This window comes from Spermophilus citellus (genome assembly GCF_964194105.1).
Source record: "Spermophilus citellus genome assembly, chromosome: 16".
Lineage (NCBI taxonomy): Eukaryota > Metazoa > Chordata > Mammalia > Rodentia > Sciuridae > Spermophilus > Spermophilus citellus.
The window spans coordinates 33,114,197-33,133,379 of NC_138196.1; the positions used below are offsets into that span (position 1 = coordinate 33,114,197).

Sequence of the window (19,183 nt, forward strand, 5' to 3'; positions counted from 1 at the left end):
GACTCGCAGTGGGAGAGGCCTTGTTCTGTGGGGAAGCAGCAGCAGAGAGGTGACCTAGTCCCCAGATGCCTCTCTGTCTGGAGGAATGGCTTAAGCTAGGAAGAGTGAGGAAGGAACAAGGAGGTGTGCTGAGCTGAGCTGAAGTGAAAGATGTGTCGAGCAGATGGGGCCAGGAGGCCTGCACCAGCCATCCCAGGAAGGGCCTGGCAGCATGGGCTGACCAGCGTGGGACGAGTCTCCTGTGGAGTCTTGTCTGACACAGGCCTTCTCCGCCTGGCATTCAGAATCTTCCAGAATCCGGCCCTACTCACATTATCCAAACATTGCCGGCCCCCACTCCTCATCCCCAGTCCTTTACCATAGGCAGATTCTTCCCATCCTCAACCTCAACACTGACTCTTCCTTCCTCTTCCTGTCTTTCATGTCTAGCACCCTCTGTCTTCTAAAGTAGAGGGTACTCCACCTCTCGGTGCCCCATCAGACCCTGTTCCACCTCAAACCCTGTTCCTAGGCCTGGCCTGAAATATTGCTTTACTGTCATTTTCCCCAGTTGGATTCCAGTTCTCAGATGCCTGTCTCTGAGCTTCTTGAGTGCTGGGACAGGAATCAGACACTCCCCATGGATGAGAATCACTGCCACCCTAACTAGCTCTCAGAACTCTCCGGGTCCGCAGATCACAGAACCCACTCTAGGGTCTGTGTGGGTGTAGCCTCATGAACAACTGGGGAGGATGTGTCAATGGCAGGCAAAAAGCAAAATACCAGAGGTATCAGTGGCACCAGAGGTAGGGTGGGTGGGGTGGCGGGTATAGCAGTGAATACAGAGATGCTACATCTTCCCATCACACAGAACAGTCAGCAGGGGAAGTGCTATTCCTCACTGCCCTGAGCCCTTATATCTAATAAAATGCTAGGTTTGGACATTTGGACTGTGCCATACAGTCCCATGACCTCTGGTCCTAAGCCTGCCCTGAGACTTCGTGGACAAAGGCCCATCTTTGTGGAATGACTGAATGTACATTTCTCATGCATAGCTGTGAGAACACTTCACAAAAGAACTTTGTTATGGTCTGGATATCAGGTATCCCCTAAAAAATCTCATCTGTAAATGCAGGAGGTGAAATGAATATGTTATGAGAGCTGTCACCTAATCAGTGGATTAACCCACTTGATAGATTAATAATTTGAAAAGACTAACTGGGGGGTAACTGGAGGCAGGTGGAATGTGGCTGAAGGAGGTGGGTCACCAGGGGGCATGCCCGCAGGGATTACATCTTCCTTGTCTCCCGGACTCCTCCTTCTTTCTCTGCTTCCTGGCTGCCACAGGTAGAGCAGTGCTCCCCTTCCACACCCTTCCACCATGATGTTCTGCCTCACCTTTGGCCTAGAGCAAACCTCTGAAACCATGAGACAAAATACACTTTTCCTCCTCTAAGTTGTTTTTGTTGGGTATTTTGGTCTCATCAGTGAAAAGCTGACTAACACATACTTCTAAGGGAAAATCGCTTCTGGCCTCCTTGTCTGACAACAGTCTGACTACTTTTGTTGCTTTCAAGAAAGATTGTTTCCAGTTTACTTCGGTCTTCCCTGTCCTGCCTGGCATCATCTGGTATTTCTGAAATACTCTTTCTTAAACGTGTGCTTCCACCTTCTGCTTAATATTTACTTATTTCTCAACAATTCTAGTGAGGAAGTTGTATTGCTACCTCTGCTTGATTTATTGGGGAATTGAGGTTCACACGCACAGATGACAGAAATACAGCATTAGCAAGTGTGATAATTGACTCTTCATCCAATCTGATAAAAAATGCTGTTCTCGGGCAGAAGAGTGCTTTTATTTATCGAACCTTACCACGTGACAGACAACACATGCCAGATGCTGTACATAACGAGTGCTTTCTAAATTAATTAATGCTATAAAAGTAAACCCCTAAATGTATGATAGCACAAACACAATAGAAGTTTGTCACTTACACTAATTCTCAATGGCACACCTAAAGAGTGGGGTAGCTCTTCTCCAAAGAGTGATTGAAGGCCCAGCCTCCTTCCATCTTGCAGCTCCGTTGTGTGGCTTCCAAAGTTGCATTATCTGAAGAGGAAAGAACATAGAAGTGTGTACATGAAAGAGCTTTTTTTTCCCCCTAACTCCCTGGGCCATGCCTGGAGTTGGGCTACTGGGCTGTGTCACTTGTGCTCACAGGGGATGGCTAAGAACTAATCACAGATGCACGCCCAGACACAAATCCTTGGCACTAGCTGGGCAGCTCACAGAAATGTCTCTGTGCTGTAGAAGAGAAGTTAAACATTGGTGGACAGCTGATTACCTCTGTCCTACAGTCTAACCATTATTATACCCCATTTTACAAATGAGAAAACTGAGATATAACGTCCAAGTTCATATAACTAGTAAATACTGAGCTAGAATTTAAACCCAGAATGCCTGACACCAAAGTTTATGGTAATTCCACTACACCAAATCGAACCCACACACACACACACACAAAAAAAAAATCTAGTCAAGGACATAGACTTTAGAGTAAATATCATCATTTTCCCCAGTATTCAACTTGGAGAATTAGTTTTAGAACACCTGCTTTTAATGGACCCCTAACTCAAAACTGACCCCTGAAACTTAGCAAACAGAGCCTCCTTTAAGAACAGTTTTGCAAATGATGAAACTGAGTCTCAGGGGGGTTAAATGGATTGCTTAAAATCACATAGTTAAGTGAGCAGCCGGCAGGAGGAGAACCTAGTCATCTCCAAGTCGAGGGCTGTTATGGTTTAGATACGGTGCCCCCAGAAGCTCACATGTAAGACAATCCAAGAAGGTTTGGAGGAGAAGTGGTTAGATCATACTCTTAAACCAATCAGTGTGTTAAACCCTGACAGGATTAACTGAGTGGTGACTGGAAGCTGGTGGGGGGGTGGCTGAAGGAAGTAGTCCATTGGGGTGTGACTATGGGGTGTATATTTTGTATCTGGAGAGTGAAATCTCTCTCTACTTCCTGATCACCATGTGAGCTGCTTCCCTCTGCCCCACTCTCCTGCTATGATGTTCAGCCTCACCTTGAACCCCAGGAAATGGAGCCAGCCTTCTATGGATTGAGATCTTTGAAACTGTGAGCCTTCAAATCAACTTTTTCTCCTCCACAGTTGTGTTGGCTTGGTCATTTAGTCACAGTAGTGAAAAAAGCTAAAACAAGGACATAATCCTCAGCCCTCAAACCCTCCCACCCCTGGAGAGCTCTTTATATCACAGTGGGATATGCCATCAGAAACCACCATACTCTCTATGCTCAAAGACTGATTGAAGCACCTGATATCTACTACCTGAATCTAGGAAGATGGGTGTTTTTCTTTCCCCTAAATGGCTCAAAAGTGACAAGATTGAAGATTCCATCAGTGTAGAGGTCAGGAGAGTCTCCATCAGTTCATGGGAGAACAAAGCTCCTTGAAGGCAAGGACAATGCCCTATTTCATTTATATCCTCAAAGGCTGATAGAGCACCTGAAAATCTAATGACTGCAATAATTACCTATCGGATGGATGCATATTTGAATGACCAAATGAACGCATTGCCCATTTTCCCACCAAGCACAAGTAATCAAGATGATTTGAAAGCAGAGAAGGGGAATGAAACATAAGTCTCATCTATTTATCTACTAGCTTCTTTCTATAACAGCATTATTTTCTTTTTGCAAAGTTCCATAGATTCAGTTGATAAACCCAATTTGTGATCACAATTGTCATATTGAGCTTCCATGTAAGTTCACTATTATTTCTAGTCATTATATACGCTTAACCTTTCACAATCTGCTCAGAATTAATATTGTACCTTTTTATAAAAAGTGTAAAAAAATTGCAACTGTGTGAGTTCATGTGTCACCTCTCCCCATGACTTAGGCTGAAGCTACCATTTGTATACATCGACAGTCTATCAACCCTATGAGACAATGCTAAAATCTATGGTTTAACTGTCACTTACGCTTGACAGTAAGTGAGAAATAAAAATATAATATTTTATATTTAACCCAAACGTTACCCTTTTTGATCCTCTTTGTTCCTTTTGGAACATCCACTATTCTATCTGGTGTCATTTCCTTTGAGTCTAAAGAGCTTCCTTTATCATTTATTGGAGTGTGGCCTGATGAGCTCAGATAGCTTTATTCTATCTAGACGTGCCTCTGTGCTAGTTCATTCTTGAATAATGGTTGTACTGGATATAAATTCTAGGTGAATAGATCTTTTTGTTCTTTCAAAACTTTGAAGATGCCTTTCCATTATTTTCTGGTCTCCACTGAATCACTGTATCCCTATATATTGTGTATCTTTTCTCACAAGATTTTTCCCTCCACCTGCTTGGGTTTGCTAAGAATGTATAAATTTATGTCTTTCATCAAATTTGGGATATCCACAAAGACTAACTTTTACTTGGTCATTATTTTTTATTTTCATAATTATATGTTTCATTTTTCCCATATTTTTAATATGCTTTTGCTTATTATTTCTTCAACTTCTCTGCTCCCTTTTTGCTTTTCTTTTGGAATTCTAATTAAACTAATTAGATTTTGATTAATTTTGATTTTTGTCTGACAGTTATCTGCAGTTCCATTCATTTGTTTGCTTTTATCCATTCTTAGGATTAAATACTTTTTATTGAGTCTGTCTTTAAGTTCACTGAATCTTTCTCTCTCTCATACCCATTCTGCTTTTAGGGGAATTCAGTAAAAAGAAAAACAAATTGTTTTAATTTTTTTTTTGAGACAGGGTCTCATAAGTTGCTTAGAGCCTCTCTAAGTTGCTGAGGCTGGCTTTGAATTTGTAATCCTCCTGACTCAGCCTCCTAAACTGCTGGGATTACAGGAGTATGTCACCGTGCCCAGATGAACTCAGTCAATTTTTACTGTAGATGTTCCATTTTTCCAATTCTATTTGGTCCTTTTTTAAGTTATTTCTCAACTGAGATTTTATCTTTTGCCATTTATTTTAACCATAGTTTTTCTTATGTTAATGAGTATATATAATAATTATTTTGAAATCCTTCTCTATTATTCCAACATTTGAACAAGTAGGTATCAGTCTTGACTGTGTTTTCTTTTGAAAATAGTTCACCTTTCTGGCTCTTTCTGTTTTAAATATTTTTAGATTATATTCCGGATGTTGTGAATGTTGTGTTGTGGTTTCTCTGAATTCTGCTATATTCTGCAGAAGAGTGTTGAGTAGTTGTTGTTGATGTTGCTATAGCAAGCAATTAAGTTGGTTGGACTCAAATTGCAAACTCTGTCTCTTGGGTACCAGCTCAAATCTCAGTTCAATTCTTCTATCTTTAGCTGAGCTTCTTGGATTCTACCCCACACATGCTTGATGCAGAGGTCAACCAGAGATTTGGACAGAGTTTATATTTAGCAGCTGTGGTTGCCCAAAACTCTGTCATCTAGTTTTTCAGGCCAGAGGTACTGCCAGTTTCCTATAGTTGCTTTAGCTGCCCAACATGGTTCTGGTTGCAGCTAATAGCCATAATAAATAGAAAACTTTTCCCATACCTTTCCCTTCTTCCACATCAATGCCCCTAAAGAATCTTCCAACTTTCATTTAATTTCCAGCATATTCAGGCACCTGTTCTTTTTTACAATTTTGTCTAGAGTTTAGAATTATTGTCTATTTACAGAGGGTAGGTACAAAAGAAGCATACTTGGCCATACCTGAAATAGAACTCTCAATATATGGGAGGAAGAGTAGGCAGCTGTTTCAACAAGACGATCTCTCATCATTCCCTGTCCTACTGCATTTCACCAAAGTTTCCAAACCTTTCAGAAGTGAAAGAGGCATGTTTGTGGAGGGAATGTGAAAGGACAGATTCCAACTGTCAGTTCAGACATCACTGGGTCTTTAACACGCATGATTATGACATCTTTTTTTTTTTAGTCCAATATTTTTTAAACCTTTATTTTATTTTGCTGATTTTTTTTTAATGTGGTGCTGAGGATCGGCATGCACTAGGTAAGTGCTCTACCACTGAGCCACAACCCCAGCCCCTGATTATGACATCTTTAATGTGTCAGCAAGCAATTACTGAGTACCTACTATATCCCAACCAGGAAATTTCCAACCAGGGGCCTTAATGAGTTGTATATGTTAAAGTTATTCCAACTCTGGTTAATATGAATATATAGATTGTCCTACACCACCTTAATCATAATTATTAATGATAGCTACTATTTTGAGAGCTGAATCTAATCAGCACAACAATTCAGCATTTTTTGTCATCTCTCTTTCACATGAGCAGTGTTATAAACTGGAAAATAATCAGGTGCCATAATCAGACACCTGGGTGTCTTAACTTTTGACACGAGCTAAATTACCACCTCCTAAAGTCTATGCTTAATGTCTATGAGCTTCATTTAACTTACCTATAAACTGAACAAAGTTGCCATAACCACACCAAATAGAGAATCTTGTTCCTAATGACTACTTATCACTTTTACAAATGAAAAAAAAAAACTTTAGAATGCTCAAATAACTCGCTCGTGATCAGAAAATTATTTTGCCAACTAATAATTGACAAAGCTGGACTTCATTCCCATGTCTGTTTGTTCTTTAGAGTTGGCTGCATTCTCTTTATAATTGCCACCAATTATTGAGTACCTACTATGTCCAAGAACTATAGCATGTGCTTTAAATATCTCAAGCCTGAAACTAATCAAAAACCTTGAAAGGCAAGATGCTCATATCAGACAAACTTTTCCCTTCTCAGAAACATCAGAACTGTCCATCTTTAATTTGACTCTTACTATCCCAGAGTTAAGGTCTTCCCTTGGGGGAACACTGTCTTTGATGAGGTGCTGTGTACCCCAGAGCACTTGAGAAGGGCATCCTGGCAGAACTCTGTGAGGGCTACCTAGTACCCCCTGAACATAATTAGATGCCTTTGCCAGGCACCATGGCTCACACCTGTAATCCCAGAGGTTGAGGAGCCTGAGGCAGAAGGATCACCAGTTCAAAGCCAGCCTCAGCAAAAGCAAGGTGCTAAGCAACTCAGTGAGACCCTGTCTCTAAATAAGTTACAAAATAGGGTTGGGGGTGTGGCTCAGGGGTCGAGGGTCCCTGAGTTCAATCCCTGGTATGCCCCAAAAATAAAAAAAAAATAATTAGATGCCCTGACGGGATGAGATGGGAGAATGAAATTTGGACAGACTATTATTTTAGAGCCCTTTCCAACCAATGACAGAGACAATAGCCCTTTGTTCCTTTCTGTAGATAAGAGAGAAATCAGGCTGGGTATTATTCACACATTTCATATCTTGGTTTTCAATCAAATCCTGGATTATAATAAAATTTCCTTTGTCAACATGTCATTCCATCTCTGTGCTATAGAGTATATTTTATTGTTTTTGTTTATTATCCCATAATAATTGACTTATAGGTTGGTGTAAAATCTTTGTAATGTTGTCAGAGCTACGGTGTATCTATTCATACATTTATTTATTCAACAAATAATTATCCAGTGAATGCTGAGATCAGACCTAGAGGCTCAAGAGTTGCGTGGCTGTGTTTCCTGTTCCCTGTCACAGACTGACACTGCAGATGAGGCCCTGGCTCTGCCCTCAGATCTGGACTCTGACTCTGACTCCTTCATTCACCCAACAAAATACTTTGGTTAAGTTACTTCATTGAATCTCTCTTTTTTTCCTTTTTTTTTTTTTTTTTTTTTTTGGTACTAGGGATTGAACACAGGGGCCCTTAACCACTGAGCCACATCCTTTTTTATATTTTATTTAGAAACAAGGTCTCTCTGAGTTGCTTAGGTCCTCACTAAGTCGCTGAGGCTGGCTTTGAACTCACCATCCTCCTGCCTCAGCCTCCTAAGCCACCTGAGTCTCAATTTGTACACCTAGAAAGTGGGAAAAATTTAGCTGACATCTCTGAAGGGGTCCTATAAGAATCAAATTAAATTATGAAGTCAAAAGCATTAAAATTACAAAATTACATATAAATGTATGCTATCCCTTTTATAATTAATCTGACCTATCATGTGTGTTTATTACTGTTTCTTCTAGTATTCATTCTTAGTAATTTACATGAACAGACAGTTGTTCCTATGATTGTAGCACATATGCAATGCATATCACATAACATCTTTGCACAGAGCAATAGTGGGGAAAGGAGGAAAGGAATTATTTGAAGATAGCATCTTTTTTTCCAAATAATTTCATGTGTTTTAGTTATCAAATAAAAAAGGCAGGCAGCCTTATTGGAGCTCATAAGATAATCACTAATACAGATCCCAGCCATTTAATTATTGATCAGAGTTAGTAAAGATGGATTACAAGATGCTGTAGGAGTAGTAAAGGACCTAGAAGAAAAGAGGAAGGTCTCATTGAAAAGTCATCCCTGACCTGAGCTCTCTGAATGATAAACAGTAGTTAGCCAAGCCAGGAAGGGAGACAGGAGGTGTGTTTTCACAGACAGAAGTGTGTTTGAAAGAGTAGAACCAAAGCATAGCATGGCCAATGTTAGGGGTCACAGTAAGTCCAAGATGTCAGGATTAGAGAAGACCAGGATCAGAATTAGAGAAGATGAAAGTCAAACAGGAATCAGAGAAGCCTGGCGAGACTGGCAGAGGTCAAATCATGCAGGGTCTTCTAGAACATGAAAAGAACGTGGGTTACTGAAAAGCCATTGGACAATTTTTTTTTAAGAAAGAAAAATACTATATTTCCATTTTTTATAATATAACTTCAACAATGGGATGGGAAACATATATAAAGGGGTGAAAGTAAATGTAAAAAGTCCAGTTAAGAAACTACTGCGATGGAGCCGGGTGCAGTGGCGCATGCCTGTAGTCCCAGTAGCTCATGAGGCTGAGACAGGAGGATCGCCAGTTCAAAGCCAGCCTCAGCAATGGTGAGGCATTTAGCAACTCAGTGAGACCCTGTCTCTAAACAGAATATAAAATAGGGCTGGGGATGTGGCTCGGTGGTTGAGTGCCCTGAGTTCAATCCCCATTACCAAAAAAAAGAAAAGAAAGGAAACTACTGCAATGGTCCAAAGAAGAAACAATGCTATCTTGTATCAAGCTGGGAACAAAAAAAGAAGTATCTGGATCTAAAAATAGTTCAAAGGTCTAAATGACTCAAGGAGAGAACAACTGGATTGCAGCAGGGAGGGAAAAAGAACTCAAGAACAATACCAGGTTTCTGGTTTGAGAAACTGGGTTTTTCAATGATGATACTTTGTTTTGACTGATGAATATCAAAAGCTATACAAGGGGCAGGTCTAGGAGAAGATAAGGAGGTGAGTTTGGGAGATGTTAAGTTTGAGAAGCCTGCAGCAGAAACAGGTCACCCTTTTCTCGATAATTATTCTGAGGGATTGGCAGATGAGAGAAAGGTGCTCAACCTGACTAGCCAGCTCCATGAGCTTCATCCCCATCATTTGCCTCAGATCACTTTAATAGATTTACCTAATTTCTTATTACTGGGTTTGTTATGACTTGGGGTATAAAGTGTCTCCCGTGTTAATGCATGGATATTCAGAGGTGAAATGACTGGATTAGGAGAGCTGTGGCCTAATCGGTCCATCCTAGTTTGAATGGAGTGACTGGGTGGTAACTATAGGCAGGTGGGGCGTGGCTGGAGGAGGTGGGTCACTTGGGGCGGGCCCTGGAAGGATTCCTCTTCCCTGTGGCCCTTCCCCCACCCCTCCTCTCTCTTTGCGGGCTGCCAGGAATGGAGGAGCAGCACTCCTGCGCCACCCCCTTCCACCACAATGTTCTGCCTCCTCCTGAGCCCAAGGCAGTGGAGTCAGCCAACCATGGACTGAACTTTTGAAACCATGAGCCAAAATCAACCTTTCCTCCTCTAAGTTGTTCTTGTTGGATATTTTGGTCACAGAGATGAAGAACTGACTAACACAGGCTGGATAAAATCTAGAACCTTCTGCTTTTCATTTTCACACTAAAATTGAGTTTTGGTTACCTTGAAAATACCACATTCCCCAGTATAGGCTGCAACTAAGTATGGCCACAAGGGTGGGACGTATAAGTGCCACTTACTACTGGATCGCTTTATTACAAGGAAGCTGGTTGCCCTCAGCCTTTTCTCTACTTCATACATGCCAGAACATGGTGCACGAGGGACATCTTTCTCCGTATGGAAAAGGGCAATATCGTGCACGATGAAGTAACAAGATAGAAAATATCTAATTCCCTGGACGACTTCATGGACCCCCCTACTTCTCTCCCTGGGATGCCCAGAAACTCTGGACTGTGGTGTGGAAGAAAAACAAATCTCCCATCTTATTTAACCTGTTTTGTTTTGTGATTTCTTGGTTACAACAAAGTAGCCTACTGGAGTTTTCTAGTGAAAAGAGAGAAAAAATGCAGGAGAGTTCGGCAGTCTGCAGCACATTAAAGACCAAGGAAGCCGTGACAAACGGGTAAGATGGTCTAAGCGAGAAAGAAAATAGTGAGAAATCAGACACTTGGCCAAAACTCAGAGGACCCCAATAAAAGGAATGGGTACCAAACCCTAAGCTAACAAAGCAAACTGAGAAATGACAAGAAAGGTTAGCAGAGCCCAGGAGAATGTGATGTTCCAGAAGGGAGCCATCAACTGTGGGGGGCATACACACAAGATGAGTGTCTGTTAGCTTGAATGTCTTCGAGCTCTTCAGCAGCCTTGGGGAGCAATTTCAGTGCATAGAGGAAAGCAGAAGCCATACACCCATGGGCTGAGACAGCTAAAGTGATGAGCCTGCCATAGCCACTCAGAAAGGGTAGACAGATGGGCTGGGGGTATGGCTCAGTGGTAGAGCTCTTGCCTAGCAAGCATGAGGCCCTGAGTTCAAATTAGTTCCTCAAAAAAATAACAACAATGGCCAAAAGCAGTAAGAGTAAAGGGAGTTGATCTAGAGATTATGGCATAGGCAATGTTTTTGTAAGATAGAGAGATTTGGATATATTTAAGCACTAAACAGGAAGGACAGCATGAATAGAATCCAGATCTAGATCACTAGAAGATCACTAGAAGTTGAGAAAGAATGGATGTTCTAGAGCCAAGTAGAGGAAATGGCCACAGAGAGAACTGGGGAAAGATGACTTGTCTTTTAAGAGAGTGGGAAGAGCGTTTGCAGCAGTATCTCCGTTCCACGAATCTGAGTCCAGGTGCAGAGCCCTTCTTTATCATCACTTTAGACCAGCTGGTTATCAAACCAGTCAAGCGAAACTAATACAAATTTTTGAATATACATATATAGTAACTGTCTATCTTTCACAAAGCCTTAAAAGCAACATAGTTCCATAGATGCAGGGTGCTGAAACTGTCCACGTTTTGTTATGAATTAACATGACTATACAAAGTACATGTAAACCCTGATTCAGAATTTGAACAGAGTCTCTTTAGGTGGGAATTTTATACAATTCTTATTTAAATCTCCCATACTTAATAAGTGCCTCATAAGAGTTCAGGATTCAATTGTTGAAACTAGAGATTTTACAAAACAATTTTTCTTTTTAATCAAAGGATTCACTACCACTAAGTACCTTCAAACGGCCAGCAAGCCTGGTGCATTTAAACTTTGAATAAAAATTGAGATTCAATTTTTGGATATAAATATTCTTAACATGCTGAATTATTATCACAGAGCGTAGCCACTCCAGGGTTTCAGGGACATACAGTTTGCCATCTGTATCTACAAGTTCTACAGCCATGGATTCAACTAACTGCTGAGTGAAAATATTCAGGGGAAAAACTGTACTGAACACAAACAGACTTTTTTCCCCTGTTCTTATTCCCTAAATAATGTAAATAACAACTATTTACATAGTGTTTACATTAGATTCGGTATTATAAAATAATCTCAAATGACTTAAAGCATAAGGAGGATGTGCATAGGTTACATGCAGATACTGCACCACTTCACATGAGGCACTTGAGCACCTGAGGAGTTTTGTATTCTCAGGAGGTCCTGGAACCAACCCCTGTATGGATGACCATACCTATTAAGTCAAACCAAGAGCCCAGATCTTTCTAAACCCATGAGAAGAAGTATCACTACTGGAAAAGATATCAGAAGCATAAAAAAATCCTGAAATTTCCAAAGCTGGGGGTGAAGGAAAGGTTCAAAGAACCCTTGCCTGACTAGCCAGTTAGAAAAAAACTTGTCCCAGTGCCTCTGGTCATTTTCATAGATTTACTTCATTCCTTATCAATCTCTGGAGGGTTGACACAGTCCAGAGCCTACCTATTTATCTTACCCCTGGAGTAAGTTTCTCATTGAAGCCAAAAAGTGATTGTGCACTGCCTGGTGCCTGGTGACAGTTTTAAGTTCTAACATTCACCCCACCATGTCCTTGGTTTCTGAATTATGAGTCTATTCCCCCTCTTTGCCTCCTATCAGAAGAGGGACCTGAGACACACCGGTAGCTCCTGGAGAACTGTGCTTGCCTCTCCTGGATCCAAGTTCAAAGTTCCATGAGTGACACCCCAGCCTTCAGTCTTCATCTTCCTTCAGGAACAGAGGAGATCAGGGACCTGCAGTGTAGAAACTTCACATTCTAGAAAGACACCACCCAGTCCCAACTTCCATTTACAGGCTGAGACTGGGGCCAGCTGTCCTGACTCTAGAGACATTCAAATCAAGACATGGTCCTCTTCTCAAAGGCTTGGTCCCAGACATTTCTACCTTTTCTATACTGCTTAGGGAAAAAAAAAAAAAAAAAAAAAAAAAAAAAAAAAGAGTATGCCCATCCTTATTCATAGACTCTTATTTTTTTTCCCTAAGATAAGAGTTCATTAGAGTCAGGATGCACCCCTGAGTGACACGCACTTTCCGTCTTTCCATCCTAACCTCATATGGTAAAAGCCCCCAGAAGGTGGTGGAGATGGAAAATTCACAGTATGCCAATTCACTTATTAGCATCTTCCAACCACCCGTCCCCATTCTACAAAAATTAAATTTAAAAAAAAAAAAACTATTCCCAAATATCTAACCTGCCTAATTCCCTTTTCCATTTTGCAAGTTCATTTTCTCAAAAGCAATGCATCTAGGCCAATAAGATCCACCCCATTCAAAGCCACACCTTGGAGATGGCTAAAGCTAGGACAGTCCTTAAAGTGGCCTCTGCCACTGGAAGCAAGAGTCATGCCTTCAGGAGCCCTTCATGCCCTTCAGACTCTTGTACGTATGTGTGTAATCACACATAAACATACACACACATATGCAAACACACACACATGTGGCAGCCTAGTGAGCCAAAATGAGAAAAAGGCCCATGCAGGGGAGGAGAAAATGTCCCTTTATATCTACAGGCTGCCTCCAGCAAAAGCATTCCTAAATACGATAGGTTAAATATATTGCTGCCATTACACTCTACAAGAAACACATTCCATAAAAACGAAGGTGTTGTAAATTATACAAATATGATGCTAACAAGCCAGGAAACGCGCCGCTAATGAGGTCAGCTACAGAACTCCCGCAGCGCTGCAAATCATGTGCCAATCCTGCATCTGAGGTACAAGAACAGCATTGGGTCAGCATTTTCTGAGCGTGTTTGTAGCCTGCTGTTTGGTGTATGGTTACACAGGTAGATAAAAAGCCTCCACATCTCCCCCCACGCCGCCCCCCCCAACTTTGTTTATGTGTCAAATATCCAAGTCACCAGACGAGCATGCTCTGCATTAATGTACCTGACTATTATGCCTATTGTTCTCCTGCTCAGAGTGGAGAATTAGTCACTCAGATGTGTAAATATTGGTTACAGTTTTGAAGCATGCAAGCTTTGTGTTTCTATCAGCCCCATTCCTGGAGGAATTATGCATGCTGTTGGCACCGGGTTTTGTACACACTATATTTGCTAAAGCTCTAAAAATCAAATAAACATGTTCTCGGCTCCTGAATTATTAGTCCATTCACCATCTTTCCCCGTTAGGGGGGGAAACAATAAACACGCCGAAATGTGGCATTTAGGAACTGCAACAAGATTTCTGCTTGGCATTTACAAGTTAGAGAACAATCGAAACACCCTTCCTATGCCTTTGTCACTCAGTGTTCAGCACCAGAGAGCCAAGACGTCTTCGAAACAATTCTTGACCTCTTGGCAAGGAAGACATTCACCTAGTGTGGAGGTGAGGGCCCTACTTCTGAACAGTTATCAGACATGGGGATGAGCCAGGGAGGGGTCAAGACTCTAGGCCTAGAAGAAACCCATACTTCCCAAATTCAGAGGCCAGAACCACATCGTTAAGGGCAATCTGGCTTTCCCTCTGGGAGTTCTCTGGCTCCATTTGCAGCCCTCCCCTCCGTTAGGATTAGGAGAATGTCAAGATAGAGTTCAAGGGGCACTGTTCACAATGGTAAGGTTCATTTAGTGTGCCAAAGATCCCCCCAGACTGTCAGCCGTTTGGAAGAAGAGAGGGCCTCCAGTTTGAAAGGCCAATCTCATAGTTTCTTGGCACGTTTTTTTTTTTTTTTTTCCATACCAGGATCCACAGCAATTAAGGTTTAATGCCATTGCGAATGAGTGAATAGAAAAGTAAGAAGTTTCGTGTGAGATGTTCAAAAGAATGCAAGTGAGCATTGAGCAGGTAAATACGAACACAAAGATATCTTTTACCTCCCCCAATGCTAAGCAAGGTATTTATGGTAAAGCTTAAGTTTAGAGCCAACACGGGGGGGGGGGGGGGGGGGGGGGGGGGGGGGGTTGTTTTTCTCTGAACCTCCTGGCCTAGCCCTGCTCGCAGACACCTGTTTATACTCCATCTCGAAGGCTTTATTGAGTCTTTGTTCTCCGCAGTCTAGGGGCCCTGCCGTGGATCTATTTGTATACACATATCACAGGTTTTGGAAATAACTTTCAGCACATAAATGCCATTATTTCCAACAGAGTTGGTGTAAACCATATTTACTACCCAAACACTCAGCTAAAAATCGAGCTGCAAGAAAACGGTAGCAGCAGCAGCAGCAGCAGCAACAACAACAACAAAGAAATCGGTGACAGCTACAAACCACAACCACAAATCAAACAAATCCGTAAAGTGGCCTTGAGGTGGGAAGCGCAAAGCAAAGGCAGAGCAAGATGGCAGGCGGCAGCGGCACTCACAGATTTGAAAGAAAATTGAATTACTAATTCCCTCCTCTAAATTAAATACAGGCTGCACGTGGGGAGCATACAGGGACATAGAAAGGAATGATGGGGAAGACATCAGAGGGAGGGGGCACAGCAAGCAGTACTAGTTGTTCTCACTACCATAAAAATCTCAACAGTCCATGTGTGCAGACGTGGGGATGCGAGGTCCACACAGCGTGAGTGGGGCTGTCACGGATACCCAACAGCTACCCGCTGTCCAACATCATCCAAGCAAGAGGAAACGGCTCGTAGGCATCCCCTGGGCAGTGTTCCCCCAGGTCAAGATTCTCCCCTGGCCCTGCAAGCATAAACTGTGTTGCTTACCGCTCCAGCCAAGAAAAAAGATCAGATTATCACAGCCACACTCACACCCCCAGTGGGAGCTTCCATTTACTCACTCATTTTGTTTAATATCCACTAAGCACCTACTGTTTACTAAACAGCAAAAGCTATGTGTTTGATGCTGTAAAGTACAGAGACATACATAAGACGTTATAAACTCATCGTGGAATAAGAAAGGCTAAATAAGAAAATACAAAAGACATTACAGATCAATAGCAGAATAAGAAAGGTTAAATAAGAAAATGATAGGTAAATAGGAAAACAACAATTCCTTATTTTAAAAAAAAAGTCAAAAAAGCAGTGTATGATTAATAGCTAAAGCAGAGGGATATGGGCTGTACATGCTAAGTCCCCAGTAAAGAGAGAACATTATCGTCTGGGGCAATCCAGGAAGATTTCAAGAAGGGGGTGAGTCTTAAAAGTAGAAAAGGCTGAGTTGAACAGAAGAGAGAGGAGCAGGCGCAATGCAGGAAAACTGAATGGGGCAGAGAGCAAGGTTGGGGGAAAGCCAGGAAATAGGAACAAACATGGTGTGTTTGGGAAGCGACCATTTGGACTGATGGGCAGATTAGCATAAGGGAACAGAGGCAGGTAAACTTGGGAAGGTTGTTTCTTTTGAATATTGAGCAAACTAATAATGTTGATAGTTGAAAATTACCTGTAGCCTTCAATAGAAGGAAAGCCTATATTCATGTTTCTGGCATAAATTTGCATGGAGGGCGAGTAATGGAGGTATTGTCCCCTACCTGTGCATGAACACGGTTAACAAGCGTGCACTGGGGTTTTTTATGCCACTTCCCTCCTGGAAAACACTAAACCAGCACCGTAGACTTACCAACAGCCTCTGCTTCCTCTCAGGCAAATGAGTGTGCCTGTGGGGGAGGGAGGAGGGACAGTGGGAGAGAGAGACAGAGAGAGATGGTTCTTCCAGGCCCGGCAGAAGGTACTTGAACTCTGTGGGAAGGTCAGCTGTTTGTAATGGGGATGAGTTGAGAATCGCCATAACCCAGAGCAGACAAAGTGTGAAATATGCATTTTTCTCTTTCATTTTACACCATTTTTACGAGACCTCTGTGTAGATGCAGAAAGCAAACCCTTGGCTCAAGCCCTGCAGGGTTGGCAGATTTATTACCGAATAAAAAAAAAATGAAAACAGTTCAGTTGTCTGGCCAGGTAAAAGGGATTATCTCTACTTGAAAGAAACCAGACAAAAAAAGAATATGCACTTTCCACAGAGAGGGACCCAGCTCTGCCACAGCTGTGTGCCTTCCACTGTGGCTGAAAGCAACCACTAATTCTTAAAATGGCTCCAAACCCCACCTCCAGCCCACCTATAGTAACCAAATTGTCCCCCTCACAGGAGCCCTGGCTGGGTCTCTTTGAAGTGAATCCTCTCAATGCCTGTCTCCCTATGGAGAAATTGCTGGCCCATTGCAAACTGATGATTCTTACCCTGGTCACTGAGGACCTGGGTCCTGGCTCAGAAAGCACCACCCCACTCCCTGGCTGGGACACTTGAGAGACCTGACTAGGAAGCACCAAAGAGCCCCAGAGTTCCAGGCTCCAGAGAAACCCCAAGTCAAGAAATCCATCCCAGGATCCACCCAGGGCTCCACCCATCCTCGGGTCAAATACCTCACCCCATTTTTTTTATAACTAGCAACACTATAAGAGAAGAAAAAAAATGAGCTATTACAATTTATAAAATGCTCTTGACTTCCACTTTATCTCATTTGACCAATCTTCCATTTCAACAGAATTTACTGAATTCTTACTATGTCAAGGCAACATACAAAGGGATGGAGATGCAGCCTGCCACTCAGGACTCTCACAGACCAAAAGGCTAATGTTTTTAATCTGTTGGACTGCTGTGTTAGTCAGCTTTTTTGCTGCTGTGACTAAAGGATATGACTACAACAATTTTAGGGGAGGAAAAGTTTATTTGAGGGTGCACGGTTTCAGAGGTCTTAGTTCACAGAAGGCTGGCTCCATTCCTCAGGGCTCTAGGTGAGGCTGAACAGCCTGGTGGAAGAGTGTGGCAGAGGGAAGCAGCTCCCGTGGTGATCAGAAAGCAGAGAGAGACACCACTTTGCCAGAACCAAATAGATACCCAAAGCCACGCCCCAATTCCCATCTCCTCCAGTCACACCAGACACTTCAGTTACCACTCAGTTAATCCCTATCAGGGGGTTAATTCACTAATTGGGTTAAGGCTCTCACAACCCAATCATTTCTCCTCTGAACCTTCTTGCATTGCCTCACACGTGAGTTTTGGGGGAACAACTCATATCCAAACAATAACAGCTGCTAAACCAAAATACCTGAGACTAGGAAATGTATAGATAACAGAAACTTTTGCTTACAGTTCTGGAAACTTGGAAGAGGCCAAGATTGAGGCACTGGCAGATCCAGTGTCCAATTAGTCTTATTCTCTGCATCATAGGTGTCACCCTGAGTCCCCACAGGGCCTAAAAAGCAAAAGGGTCCCCCCCCCAGGCCTGTTTTATCAGGGCACTAGTTCCATTCACCTCTCAGAGGCCCAACCTCCTAATCCTATTGCCCTGGGACTAGATTTCAACATGTGGATTGGGGTAGGGGGTTTACTGGGGATTAAACTCTGGGGCACTTGACCATTGAGCCACATCCCCAGCCCTATTTTGTATTTTATTTAGAAACAGGGTCTCACTGAGTTGCTTAGTGCCTCCCCATTGCTGAGGCTGTCTTTGAACTCACCATCCTCCTGTCTCAGCCTCCCAAACAGCTGGGATTACAGGTGTGCTCCACCATGCCCAGATCAATATGTGAACTTTGAGAGGATACAAACATTCAGACCATAGCAGCTGGTCTCTCCCAGCCCCTGCTCAGGTAGGAGTTATTTTATGCCATTAGATGGTGACAAAAACTGGAACTCAAGGAAATTAAGTGCTAGCCCTGGTAGCCAGCTTGCCTGGTCAAGATCCATGTCCTGCAAGGTGCTCACCTCCACAGGTTCTTGGGTTCTTTAGAGCCTCCACTTTCTATCTTCCCCTCTCCTCAATCATCCTTGGAACACAGCTTCCTCTCAGGTATCTTCTCCAGGTGCTGCTCCCATGTATCAAAGGCTACATACTCACCCAGGGTGAAGCAGAAGACTCTTCTTGCCTCGGATTAACCACTTGCTTGCTCCCCAGTAACTAAGCCAATTGCCTTGATTCCAGCTTCTTGTCACTTGCCTATGTTGGCCATGGAGAGCTGGTTGGCTCTTCCCAGCCCTTGGCTGCTCTCTGAGCTATACGAACCCCCAGCTGGGGCTCTTTTCCCAAGACCACTGTGAACAAGAGAGCTTCAAACTGCTACTTTGCCTGCCTCCCAGCAGCCTCCCCCCAGTACCTGCCTGTCCTGCATCACCATCCTGGGTGACCTCTCCTCTTGGCCTCAGCCTTCATCTCCTTGCCCTCCACTCCTCACTGCAGCCCCTTAAACAGAGGGGGATTCGTTTTTGCAAACCACTGTGAGGAGGAAAACAGCCAAGTACTTTCCATCCATAAGAAGGAAGTGATTTTAATTGAAAAACGAAATCACAGATTACATGCAAATCTTTGTTGGCAAATTTCAATTACCGCCAAATTAAATGCATAGCTAAGCTAAACATCTTCGGGACACTCCATTTAATGTTTCCGTGGGATGTGTCCACAGCAATCAGAGGCAGTATGATAGGTGTCCTCCTGCAGAATA

At 42.7% G+C, this 19,183-nt stretch overlaps 1 long non-coding RNA gene across 1 annotated transcript in view; it reads right to left on the minus strand.

Moving 5' to 3' along the window:
- Positions 1–19,183, minus strand: part of LOC308635253 — a 171,776-nt gene that overhangs the window by 83,665 nt on the left and 68,928 nt on the right. The window contains exon 3 of the long non-coding RNA XR_014019173.1: positions 1,975–2,089. This is a non-coding gene — a long non-coding RNA (uncharacterized lncRNA). The remainder of the gene's footprint in view (positions 1–1,974; positions 2,090–19,183) is intronic.